Genomic DNA, 13492 nt, shown 5'->3' on the forward strand with positions numbered 1-13492 from the left:
CCTGGTCTCCCATGGGGTGCAGGGCCCAAGTACTTGGGCCATCCTCCACTGCACTTCCCTGGCCACAGCAGAGAGCTGGCCTGGAAGAGGGGCAACCAAGGCAGAATCCAGCGCCCCGACCGGGACTAGAACCCAGTGTGCCGGCACCGCAAGGCGGAGGATTAGCCTATTGAGCCACGGCGCCGGCCAGAATCTTTTTCTTACAGGTGAGTCCTCAAAACTCATTTATCCAAACAAAGCATCCACAAAGAAGCAATAGTAGAAGTCTTTCTAGTTTAAATACATTTATTTTTAGACATAGGATATTTTTCTTTTAAAAAAATAATTTATTTAAAAGGCAGAGTTATAGAAGCAGAAAAGGAGACAGAGAGAAAGAAAGAGAAGAGAGATCTTCCACCCACTGATGCACTCCCCAAATGGCCACAACAGGCCAGGACTGAGGCAGGCCCAGCCTGGAGCCAGGAGCCTCTTCCGGGTCTCTCACTTGGGTTCAGGGCCCCAAGCACTTGGAGCCATCCTATGCTGCTTTCCCAGGTACATCCGCAGAGAGCTGGATCGGAAATGGAGCAATCCGTATGGGATGCCTGCACTGCAGGCTGGGGCTTCAACCCGCTGCACCACAGCGCCAGCCCCAATATTAAAAGCAGTGCCTCCACTCCACATTAGTGATGTTCCAGATGAGTGAAGAGCTCGAGATGACATCCGTGCCGTTTGCTGTGAGTCCTGATGATGAGTGCTGACACACAGCAGCGGGTTAGGGGGAAAAGCTGTCGACCCAAAGGCAGTGCCAAAGTGGCTAACGTTTTCCCACATCTGAACCATCCATCCTTAAAGGAAATCAGCCACGGGTTTGCAGCATCCTCACTGCCAGCCAGCAGAGCAACCCTGCCATGGTCTCCAGTCAGGGCCTAGTAGGTTTGGAAATGGGCACATGTGTGCTTAACGTGCACTGCACTCCCTGGGACAAAAGGCTTTGCTCTTTCTGTTCTGTGTTCGAGTTTCCCTTCGACACGTTGCATGTAATCTTTGATGTGCTTCTTGTAGGCTTCTTTTGTGAAGCTGGTTTCCTGCAAGAGATGGTTCATGGCAGGGATTTCTGTGCCATGGTACCTTTGCCCTCAGTGTCTTTGGTGCAGGCATCTCCCCCAGAGAGTCATTCAGTGTTGCGCTCTCTACTCGGTCCTTGACTGACCTCCTGGCCCAGCCTGGGAACCCTCTCGTGGTTATTGTATGTGTTGAAGAACGAGGCTGATGAGTTCCTGAAAGATGATTTTGGTGGTGGCTGGAGACCATAGCAACTCTGGCCTTGCAGGGGCCTGGAGCTCAGAGCCCATTTGCTGCAGGCTGAGCAGTGCTGGGGGAGGGGAGAGCAGGTGAAAAAGCAGCAGTAGGGAGATTCTTGTTGATTGCCACATCGCTTCAAGAAGCCAAGCTTGTTTCTCCACACTCTCCCCCTCTGCTAGAGTCTTGGTACTTTGGGTAGATACGCAATAGGTCCCTTGTATCCACAGGTTCCTCATCTGTAGATTCAAGCAAACCAGGGTCAAAGATGCCTGGAAAAAGAAATTGCGTGTGTACTGAACATGGACAGACTTTTTTCTTGTTATTATTTCCTGTACCAGGGGTGGAGAACCTCTGGCCCATGAGCCGTATAAAGCCCATGAAACCATTTGGTCTGGTCCTGCCAAGAGAACCGCAGCAGGACTCAAAATTTAGTAAATCTGTAGCAGGCTAATTTTTAAACTGATCATTTTGTATGTCCTACAAATGCTGTTATTAATATCCAAATGGCTCTTGGTGGGAGTGTGGTTCCCCAGTCCTGCTAAGTAATGTAGCATAACGACTCTTCATTTACCACTTATGTTGCATGGGATGTGAGAAATAACCTAGATATGACTTAAAGTGCACCAGATTCTGTGCATAGGCTATATGCAAATACGACATCATTTTATCTAAGGACTTGAGCATCCACAGATTTTAGTATTACCGGGAGGTCCTGGCACTCATCCTTTGCCGATGCTACAAAATGACTGTATTAGCTATTACTATTGCTAAATTAGCAATATATTTAAAGCTCAGTTTCCCTGGAAAAGCCTCGTGTGAATTATGCAGTGACCCCGGATTTGCAGGCCCGGAAGCCTGCTTTGTTTGTGGAGGTTCCCCCTTGAAGAGAAAGAAGGGGCTCAAAGAAGTTGCGGTTGGAAAGGCCAAGGGGAATGGTCTTGGGAAGAGGGATTCCCCGAGGTGAAGGCTTCCTGGGCTCCTGCCTGCTGGGGCTTTCCGTGTGTCTCAGGACCCTGGGCAGGTGTTCTCTGCTGCCTCACTGAGGGCTGACTCAGAACAGGGAAGAGAACCGCTGAGCTCAGATGGACAGCTTCCTGCTTTCCTTGGGCTTTTCCCTTGGTGTCCACACAGCCAACAGCCTTGCTCTTGCAGGCAGAGGCCCCTGGGACTGGCTGAAGCAGAGCTGATGGGCTGTGGTGACCATGCCCTGCCTGTCAGATTGCACCCAGAGTTGCTGTAAGACAGTAAGGCCTGTTGTCAACACGACTTGTTATTTCCTGTCTTCTCATTGCGCTCAATGGAATTGGTGCTGTTTAGGAACTGGACAGGGCTTTCCCGGGGCTGGTTCCTGTTTGCTGCTTCTGACTTCCCCGCCAGGAATTCTTAATGGCTTAATTGTCAGGGGTGAGGAGGGGGGTGTGTGGAGAAGCACACAATAGCCCCTTCTCCTCAATCCCACCGTAAAATAGCGGAAGTAACTGCAAATGCATGCCCATAAAAGAAGGGAGGGCCTTTACAGCGTGTTCCCAAGTCCCTGTGTTGGTGAACACCAAAATCCCCATGCTTAAAAGTCTTGCCAGTTCATATCTGGTCAACATTTCCCCTTAGGGAACTGTGCATGGGGAACAAGGAGAGAGAGAACGAGAAAGAAATCCCCCTTCCAGAACTCCCTTGCTGTGTGCAGTTTCTAAGCCCCGGTTTCCCCCAGGTGCCCGGCCTTGCCCGTGTGACTGTCCTTGCCGCCCAGGGCATGGATGCCAGTGACGGGACCTTTTCTGAGCCTGTGTTTCACACGCTTGACCTACATTTCCCTCCTAAATCTCTGACACCCCCGTGAGATGGTGTTGCAAGAGTTACTTACTCCTTCGTGTGTTTTCAAGGCAGTCAGTGGATTCCCACTGCAGTGCCCAGCAGGGCCAAGCGTGGAAGAACCTGTCTACCTGGCTTTCCTCTGCCTCTCGCTCACTTGTGCACAGGACAGCAGAGGATTTTCCTGTGCAGGGCTGTTCTGAGAAGGTTCGGTGCTGTGTTGGGCCACGCTGCCTGAGAGGGTGCCCTGGAACCTGCCGTGTGCAGCTGCGACAGGGACCGGCTGAAATATTTGCAGCTCAGCCACATCCTCCAATCCAGCTTTTATTGACAGCAGTGATAACATTTTGGTCTCTTCCTGTCTGATATTTGCTTTTTATTTCTCGGTTCTGAACTCAGAAAGGGCGGGATACTTCAGAAAGTAAACTGGAGGGACTGGGGTTTTGGTGCAGCAGGTTAAACCCCCACGTGCAATGCCAATATCCCATTCAGCTCCCTGCTAATTCACCTAGGAAAGCAGAAGATGGTCCAACTGCTCGTACCCCTGCTATCCATGTGGGAGACCTAAATGGTCCAGGCCTTGTGGCCATGTAGGGAGTGCTCCAGCTTCTTCTCTGTCACTTTTTCAAATAAAATAAATAAATCTTTTTAAAAAATGAACTGAAAATATAATGAAAAGAGCATGTCAGTTCTGTGAACTTTTTGAAGTACCCTTTTATCTATGAGCATCCTACAGCTCCAACAGTGATTATTTTAAAATTGAAGAAACGAGCCCACTGAGGTTCTAGAACATTCCATAGAGGTAACTGTTAGGCATTGGAATCCTGCAGATGGACTCTTCGCTGAGTGCGCTTACGTGCTGTGCCATAATAAAGACACAAGCCTTTCTACACAGCCAGCTCTCCTTGCCGCCCTTGTGCAAGAGTAGGCAGAAGAGACTGTGTCTCTGTGACCAACCCCGGAGGTTGGGCCCCTACTTGCCGAGCTGCACAGAGAATGTTGGCCAGCTCACCTGACCACTCTGATAAACAGGCGCAGGAGGCTCCCTGGCTAGCCGTGTCTGGGTCCCTGTGCCTTCCTGGGTTCTGCATTTCCGGTGTCATTCCAGATAGGACTTTAGAGGAAGAGACACAGTTCAACGAGACACGAGCTTGAACAGCCGTGCCGTGTGTTAAGGCTCAGGAACTGCTGCTGTGTCAGCTGCGGTGTGCTGAGTGCCGGAGCTGAACGAGAACCGGGGCCTCTCCAGCTTCTTCTGCCTCCCTGTCTTTCTCTCCACTTTCCCCGAGCGGAGCACAGGGAGGGACTTTCTCTGAAGTTCCCTTATCGGCCTGAAGTGTGATTGTCCAAAGAGGAACTCGGCTGTCCTGTCCCCTGTGCCTGGGAACCTCATCAGTGGAGGAAGATCAGTTCGCAGGGGAGAAGGCGCCACTCCCACAGAGACAGCTTCTCCTGTTCCTCCGATGCGCTGCCCCCAGGCCTTTGGTAGCTGAAAGACTTCATTTAAAAAAAAAAAAAAAAAAGACATTTACATGAAAGAGTAACAGAGATTTTTTTCTGTACACTGGTTCACTCCCCAAATGGCCACTATGGCCAGCACTGGGCCAGGCCAAGCCAGGAGCAAAGAGTTTGATCTGGGTCTCCCCTCTGGGTGGCCGGGGCCCAAGCACTTGAGCCATCTGTTGCTACCTTTCCAGGTCATGAGCAGGGAGCTGGATCAGAGGTAGAGCAGCTGGGACACAAACCGGCAGGGGCCTGTGTTGCAGGTGGCAACCTCAGCTGCTATGCCCCAGTGCCGGCCCCTCTGAGGGACTTTAGCTTCGTAACAAGATGGTCTTTCTCCACCACCCGTGTGCTCCCTCCCCCTCCGCCAGAAGCTGCAAGCCCCTGTTCCCCTCTATAGCTCAGGATTCTATAACCATCTGACCCTCCTTCAAGATTCCCATATTCTGAGACTCGGGTGGGTCTGTCTATAGTGAAATGTTTTATTCTCCTGTGAACTTGCCTACTGTTTTTCCAAGAGACTGAGTTATAGGGACCTCAGAGGGTCCAGGGAGGGTCTTTGCTTCCACTTACACTTGCCAATTGTTCGACTTCCCTCATCTCCTGTCCCCAGTTCAAACCACCATTATTTCTTTATGATGCTTACGGCATCTCTCCATGTTCTTCATTGCAAGAGTGACAACTGCTATAAAATTGGGAGAAGATATTTACAAATGTCAATGCTGCAACCTGAGCCATCTTCTCAAATTGCAAATCTCATCAGTTCACAGCTTGCTTAAAACCCTCCAAGAGCTTCTACCTAGGCTCAGAGTAAAATCCAAACTCCTTACCTTGGGTTGCAGCCCTTTCAACCTCTGCTCTCTGCCTGCTCTACCTGGCCTCCTGTCCCTATCTGGCCCAGTGTCTGCTGCTGTCCCCCCCTCCTGTCTTCAGTTAGTTAACTGTTCATCATCTTTCATCTCCTTTCAAAGCTCAGTTCTCAAGTGCGATTGCTCCAGCTGGTACAACATTGAGAGGAGCTATTTATAAACCTCAGTCATCTTGGGGGGAACCTGGCTTCTGGGCCAAGTGCTACTACACAGCTCCCCTGCTGTCTGCCAGCTCCAGATGCCTCCTGTCACAGCACGTTCCCATCAGCCTCTGCAGAGGGTTTCTCAACAGTGGCACAGCTGACACTTGGGGGCAGGATAATCTCTTGTTGGGGTGGGGGGGTGTCTACTCAGGGAATTGTAGGATTTTAGTAGAGTCCTTTGCCTCTTCTCATCCAAATACCAGAACCCTCCCTTCCCCCTCCTGCCTCCAGTCTGACAACAACAAAAATCTCTCCGGAAAGTGCCCAACATGAGAATTCCCCCCAGCTGAGAATCACTGGCCGACAGAGCAAGCTTGGAAAGTCCTGTCTGGGGCTGACATAGTGGGAAGTTGGTGTCTTCTTCCCTTCTGCACGCTCCCCGTGGAACACACATACTCAGTGTCATGGAGACTGACCTGCTGGACCCTCAGTAGTGAGCGTGGAGCGACAGGGGGTCCAGAGATTGCAGTGGGTCATGCATCCCTCAGATAAGCCACCAGGTGAGCCACCTTGCGCTCAACACTGCTTTTCCACACCCCCCCCCCCCCGAGAGTGCACACTCCTGCCCAACCCACCCATGTGTGCAGCCCAGTGGAGGCCTCACTTCTTCCATGAAACTCAGTCTACTCAACTTGCTGTGCCTGGTTAGGATAACCCAACAATAATGATTGATTATTTGATTGATCAATTCATTCATTCCACTAATATCCATTGGGCCCCTCTGTTTTGGAAAAGCCCACTTTAGATCTAACCACCAAAGGTTGGGGTCGGGTGGGGGCAGAGACTGAGAGGTCGAAGAAAGAGGTGGACAAATCCAAGATTCCACAAAGTATAATCCACTCGGGTTTTACAGAGGCATGATCTCGTAGCCATGAAGCAATGGGTCCCTGTGCTGTGAGGCAGGAGAAAAAGGGTTTTATAGATAAAGGTAAGTAGGCTGTGGCTAAGCTGACTCCGCCTTGATTTTATCAGGGAATATGAGTGTTCATAAGAGACATCCCAAGCATCAGATAAGAGGAGCAGTTTCCCTTAATGACGTTGTTTGCCCTTTCACAGGACAAGGACAAGATGGTGGTACATTCCAAATGGCTGTGGTCACATCAGGCTGGGTCTCTACCACCTGTTATGTGCCAGAGAAGGAACAGAGGAAAGGATCTGCTGTCAGGAGCTTACATACTTGAGGGGAAGACAGTGATTGAATGAATGAATGAATGAATGAAAGGTGTGGTGTCAGCGAGTGACCGTTGGGATTCAGTTTGCCTCCTGTGTTAGGCAGTCTCTGAAGATGGCCCCTCACGCCTTCCCCCTTTCCTGTGTGTGCAGGCTGCTCTGGTTCTGTGATTGCATTGACCTGTGGAAGGGAGGTTCTAGGACTTTCCAGAGCAATTCTTAGAAAGACTGTTAGCCTCTTCTTTTTTTAAAAAAAAAATATATATTTATTTATCTATTGAAAGAGTGGCAAAGAAACAGAGACAAAGAGAGAGAGAGGGCTTCCATCTGCTGGTTCACTCCACAAATGGCTGCAACAACCAAGGCTAGGCCACACTGAAGCCAAGAGCCAGAAGCTCCATCTGGCTCTCCTCTGTGGGTGTCAGGGCCTAAGCACTTGGGCCTTCTTCCTCTGCCTTCTTGGATACATTAGCAGGGAGCTGGATTGGAAGTAGCGCAGCTGGGACTCAAACTGGTCACAAGCACTGGCTTAACCCACTGGGCCACCATGCTGGCCTCCAGGTGTTAGCTTCTACTTCCTACCTCTTAGAACACTTACTTGCCAATGACAAGAGGACACCCAAGCGGTCATGTGAAGGAAGACCAGGGCCCCTCACCTCCCCCAGCTGATGGCCCCGGCTTAGCTCCTGCTCGTGGCCAATGGCCAGCAGCCAGCACCAACTGGCAGCCATGTGAGCAAGGCCATTTTGGACCTTCCAATTGGTCTAGCACACAGCTGATGTTATGGAATCAAAGAGCCATCAAGTCAACCTACAGACTCATAACAATGCGCTTGAGAGGTGCCTTCTGCAGCAATGGATAAAGGAAATGCATGCAGATTTATAATGAATTAGGGAGTAATGCAGGAACCAGACACAGTAGACTAGTAACTGACAGAGGTGATCGGAGGATGAAGCCAACTAGTGTTTACCTGTGAGTCAGAGACAAATGCCTGGCACACTTGGACAGCCCAGACCTTGTCTTTGCCTCCAGCCAGGGAGAGTGGGGAAGCCCCTGTCTGAGTCCGAGGACAGAAGGGAACAAGCTCACTGAGGTCAGGCTGATCCTCCAGAAGGAAATGGAGTTGAGCATGCCCAGTGTCTTCTTTCAGACTCAGAGCAGAGAACTCGGTCTCCCCATGAAGAGGAGGTGGTGACGGGCAGGGAGAGAGATCACAAGCGAGTGAGGGTCTGGCTTGTCTCCCTCCACGTGGAGAGATGCGGCATGGAGGAAAAAAGTGATGAGCCTTGGTGTTACTTTAGATGGCTGGGCATGGGGAAAGCAGCTTCCAAGCGGAGCGGGCGTTAGCAAAAAGCTTGGGTGTGTTTGGAGCCCAGCAAGGAGGCCCTTGTGCCTGGAGGCAAGGGATCTGGAGGAGGAGAGGGGGCAGAGCTGCAGGGCCTTGTTTTCCATGGGACAGTGTACACAGTCTGCAAGTCACGAAGATGCCAAGGCCTCCGAGTCCCTGCAGACTTCCTGCAAGGGGGAGGCAGAGGACAAACCTGCAACACTGTCCCTTAAAGATGTTACTCGGCTTTAGGTTTTGGCTCTAGAATCAGGCAATGCTTTGTTCCATTAAACAGATTAAGCATGTTCCGAGGGGCTGAGCCAGAGGGGTTGGGTTTGTAGAGGAGAAAAGCTAAAGAAAGAAGAAAGTAAAGAACAAAAAGCAGGGGCCGGCTCAGTGGCGCAGCAGGTGAGGCCTCTGCCTGTGGTGCCGGCATCCCATATGGGTGCCGGTTCGAGTCCTGGCTGCTCCACTTCCAATCCAGCTCTCTGCTACGGCCTGAGAAAGCAGTATTAGATGGCCCAAGTCCTTGGGCCCCTGCACCCATGTGGGAGACCCAGGGGAAGCTCCTGGCTCCTGGCTTCAGATTGGCGCAGCTCTGACCATTGCTATCGTCTGGGGAATGAAACAGCGGATGGCAGACTCTCTCTCTCTCTCTCTCTCTCTCTCTCTCTCTCTCTCTGCCTCTCTGTAACTCTGCCTTCAAATAAATAAATAAATCTTAAAAAAAAAAAAAGAACAAATAGCAGTTGGGTCATGGGTCATTTCAAAGTCATTTTCCTTGGAAGGTGGGGACAGGAGGAACAATAGGAAAATAACTGAATGGTTAACATCAGGTTAATTCAGGTTAGTTTTTTCTTTTTTATTTTTAACATTTTAAGGCACAGGGAAGTCCATTATCATGTCAGTTGAAACTGGCCTGTTTGGGGGAATTTGGTGTCTCTCTCTCGTTCATCCTCAGAATTTCAGATAAACAGCTTAGTTTCAGCATAGGGACATGGAACTTTAGCATGAGTGACTCCATCTTGGATTTTAGCCTAGTCTTTGGGGCACAGTGCAGGAGCCTAGTCAAAAATTATGGCCCCTGTACTTTTATTTAACAGGAGAACCTGTACCTTAGCCTGTGTGGAGGGGCTTAGTGCCTCCCATAAGTGGCTGCAGCCAGCAGCTGCAGGGACTCCAGGCCTTGGGCAGAATGGCCTGCAGTTCCACACCTCACTGGTCCCAGACACTTTCAAAGCACAGCGGCCAAACCAAAGGTGTCTGATTTGTGGGACTTTGGTCTAAGCCCCGTGGGTCAGTGGAATTCCAGATGAACTTCACCTGCTTCTTGGGATACACGCTGGCAGGGTTCGGGAGGGAGGAAGTACCCTGATCCAGCTTCTCTTCCTGGGAGAGGGGGAGAAGGGTGTGATGTTTCCACCACTAAGGGAGAGTGCTGGGGTGAGGTCAGCAGGGCAGAGACCAGGCAGAGGAAGGGACTTGGCTGCAACTGGGGTGCAGAAGACACACCATAGATACACACAGAGATACCTGGTGAGCCCTGGACGCCATGGTGACGTCACCACCTGTGATGCCTGCCTGCACCTCGTGTTGGAGAGCCTTGTTTGAGTCCTGACCCTGCTTCCTGCTGGTGCGCATCCTGGGAGGCAGCGGGTGATAGCTCAACTAGTGGGATCCCTGCCGCCCACGGTGGGAGCCAGGAGCAGATGGAGTTCCTGGCGCCTGGGTTTGACCTGGCCCAGCCCTGGCTCTTTCAGGCCTTTTGGGGGATGGACCCACTAGGAAGGGCCAGAGCCAGAACTGGCCCAGCAGGTCTGCTGCATGAGAAGCTTTCTTGTGGAACCAAAGGGTGGAGGCGTGCTTGGGGGCTGCCAGGGTCAGCAGCTGGGACTTCCTGACCTAAAGGTGGTGGGGCAAGCAAGAGGGCCCACATCCTACAATGGGGGAACAGACAGGGAGCAGGGTCCTCCCCCTTCTTGACGGTCTCTTGGCCCCTGCCGCACATACTGCTATTAAACACCTGTATGGGGACAGGCACTTGGTGCAGCCAGTAATCCACAGTGGGGGACCCCCACATTCCATATTGGAGTGCCTGGGTTTGAGTTGGAGTGCCTGGGTTTGAGTCCCCGCTCTGCTCCTGAGTCCATCTTCCTGCTAGTGGGCACCCTGGGAAGGCAGCAGGTGATGGCTCAAGTAGTTGGGTCCCCGCCTCCCGTGTGGGAGACCTGGATTGAATTCCAGGCTCCTGGCTTTGGGCTGGCCTAGCCCTGGCTGTTGTATCAGTGGCTGAACTAGTGAATGAAAAATACCTCTGCCTTTCAAATAAACACATTATAAATAATTGAAGCACCTGTGTGCAGAGGAAGACAGCGTTGTTTGGGGTGTCCTCTTTCTTAGAGCACTGAGTCTTGGATGGGAGAGGGGCTGGGGCAGTCCACCCTGTCTGTCTTATAGACGGGGAAGCCAGACAGAGGAGGAAGTGCTTGCCCAGAGCCCCGTGACTGTCTTTGCCTGCATCCTAACCCAGCCAACCCCGGGCTTGCCAAGGATGTGTCTAGAGAAAGGCCACTCTGCTTCATCTTTCTCCCTTCCCCGGGGACACATGTGTCTTTCCTGCTGGCCTGGCCCATGCCCCCCACACAGGCGGCATCCACAGCAGGCAATAAGCTGGGGAAGAGGCAAGAAGGGTATGGGGAGTATGGGGAGGGCACCGGTGCTCTGACAGGGGGACAGGCCAGGCGACCTCTGAGGAGCTCCTGGCCCTGGGATGCTATCAAGCTTGGCATCAGAGCTCCAACATGGAGCAGGCTGCCAGGAAGCCGGGTCCCCACCCTTCTCCTCCAACTTCCTGGTAGAAAAGAACTTGCAGCGTCCGGAAGTGTGTGCATCCTGCAGGAAGGCGCCGGAACAAGCTGCACGGCGAAGACCAGCAGTCCAGGGGCCCCTTGTTTCACAGCAGGCTAAGAAGTGTTCCCAGCCCGTGCGCTGCCTCCCTCCACCTTCTCTCCTTGCACCACCTCTGGCCTCGTTTCATTCAGAATTCCTGCGAGAGGCTGCACTAGAATCCAGTGTTTCTTAAGCATGGAAACACTGATGATGTGTCGGCTGCTTCTCAGTGGCAGTCAGCCTTTGAAGAGATCGTGACTGTTGTGAACTTAATTTGAAAGTTTTCTTCTGTTTTGGCAAGAACTACTGGGCTTCCAGTTAGCATAGCAATGCACAGCATTGTTAGGTTTAACTTCAAAAGATGAATTGATTTTAGAGAAGCATTAACTGGATAATAACTCAGGTGGTATGTCACTGTGTCCCAAACCATGGAGACCAAGCCCAGGTGCTAAACACTATCAGGTCCCGGGTTTCCTCGCTTGGCTTAAAATTTCCTTGCCCTGGTTTCACGATGGCAAATCAACCACTTCCTAAAATTAACTCACTGTCTCGTGGGACTGGTGCAGCTGCCCCCCCATCGAGGTCCCTGATGGCTAGTCCTACAAGGTTCTAATCAGTGGATGCACGAGGTCTTTTATTTCTCCAATTAATAATATCTTGGTGTTCGGTCTTGTCTCCGAGGGGTTTCTTTTCCAGAAACTCCAGAGCTGGAGCAAAAAGTAACCACCACCTGCATGCAGCCCCTAAGACCAACAGAAGTCCACTTTGCATAAAAAAATTCCCTAAAGAACCCAGTACGATGGGCCAGTTGAAGGAGGGTCAGGGGCACTGTAGGCCAGCCAGGACCCTGCTTCAGCCTCAGCTTCGGTCTGGAAGAACCTTTATCCCCAGCCTCTTGGGGAGCCTGGGAATTAAGTGATGGCTGCCCAACTCCTTGCTCTGAGCTCTGTAATAAGCACCTCCCTTCCTCCACCACCCCAAGGTCAGTGACGGGCCTTCTGCATGTCCGGGGAGCTCACTCGTCTTGGGGACGCTCACAGCCCCTCCTCCTGCCAGTACAGGGATTGCCCTTGTATCACTGTGGAGGGGGACGCCAGGGAGTCTGGTGTGGAAAACGCCCCTGTTGGTGCTGTGCACCAAGCACAGTGTCCCTGGTGCTGCTGATGTTCACCTGACCCACCAGAAACGGCGGGACTCCTGGCAAATCCGGCTAAACCACGCAACAGAAGGAGCTATTGTACAGAATAACTTATCTGCGGCCAATAAGGAGACCAAAGGGAGTCATTCCCAAAACCGTGGCTCCCCAGCAAGGGAAGTGGAGTGCAGGAACATGCAAGAGCGAGCGTTGCCTGCACCGCTCTGCCTTTCTGCTGAGTCCCCATCCCATCACCGCGGCAGGATTGGGTGTTTAGACCCGGGTCCTCTGCCTTCGTCCGTGGCGCCACCTAGTGCGCCCAAGGCGCTGGTGCAGCACGGCTTTCCAGTCCGCTTAGCCCGGAGCCAGGCCCATGCGGGGTGTGACCAGCAGCACGCTTCTCTCGCGGATGGCAGGGACCCCATAGGGAACTGAGAAAGGCCGGAGACGGGGGCCACACGCAAACGCTTGGAACCAATGCGTGCCCGCTCTCCCCCCCACCGCTTGCAGCCGGAGATGCGGGGCCGCGGGGCACGCGGAATACGACTTAATGCGGACGCTTCATCTTTTCTACTGTAGGTGGAGAGGCGCCTGGACGTCCGAGAGCCCCGCCCCCCGCGCCGCACGTGGGGACACTGCTCCCCAAAGCGCTTTCCTAGCAGCCTCTGGGCCGACCCCGGTGCCGGCCTCGCCGGAGTGCAGCCGCAAGCACAGAGCTCCGAGCTGATTTCCGGTTTGCACCTGGGGGCCAGGAACACAGGACCCGCCCCCTCCCCAGCCTTGTCCAGCTCGGTGCCCCTGGCTCAAATTAACGATGTAGGGATGCTGAACACAGGCTGCCCTGGCTAGTGCGTTTGTGCTGGAGCCGTGGGCATGTATTTTTTTTTTTTTAAACAAACCCGCTCGTATTTATTTACTTTTCGATAGTCTAAATCCTCGAGAGAGACACACCTCACAGAGATTCCGTGTCCAATGGCCTTGGCAGGAAGCTGGCTTCGGAATTTGGCACAAACTGCACCACTGGCCATGAGCGTGGTGCCTCTCCCCAGATCCGGCCGGTTCTGTCAGGCTGGCTGCCAGGAGTCTACTGGGTGTTCTGTGTGTGTCTCGTGCCCAAGCCGAATTGGGTTTCATCTGGAGCGTAAAGGCCTGCGATTTTCAGAGGCGCTGTGCGCTCTCTTTGGCTGAAGAGAGCCTGCTCACAGCCAGCACCGCCGCCTGCCACACATAGCTGCTTTTTGTTTATGTGTTTTTTTTTTTTTTTTTTTTTTTTTTTGACAGGCAGAGTGGACAGTGAGAGAGA

This window comes from Oryctolagus cuniculus, chromosome 18 (genome assembly GCF_051225735.1).
Source record: "Oryctolagus cuniculus isolate XC-2025 breed Fujian yellow rabbit chromosome 18, ASM5122573v1, whole genome shotgun sequence".
In the NCBI taxonomy this organism is placed as follows: domain Eukaryota; kingdom Metazoa; phylum Chordata; class Mammalia; order Lagomorpha; family Leporidae; genus Oryctolagus; species Oryctolagus cuniculus.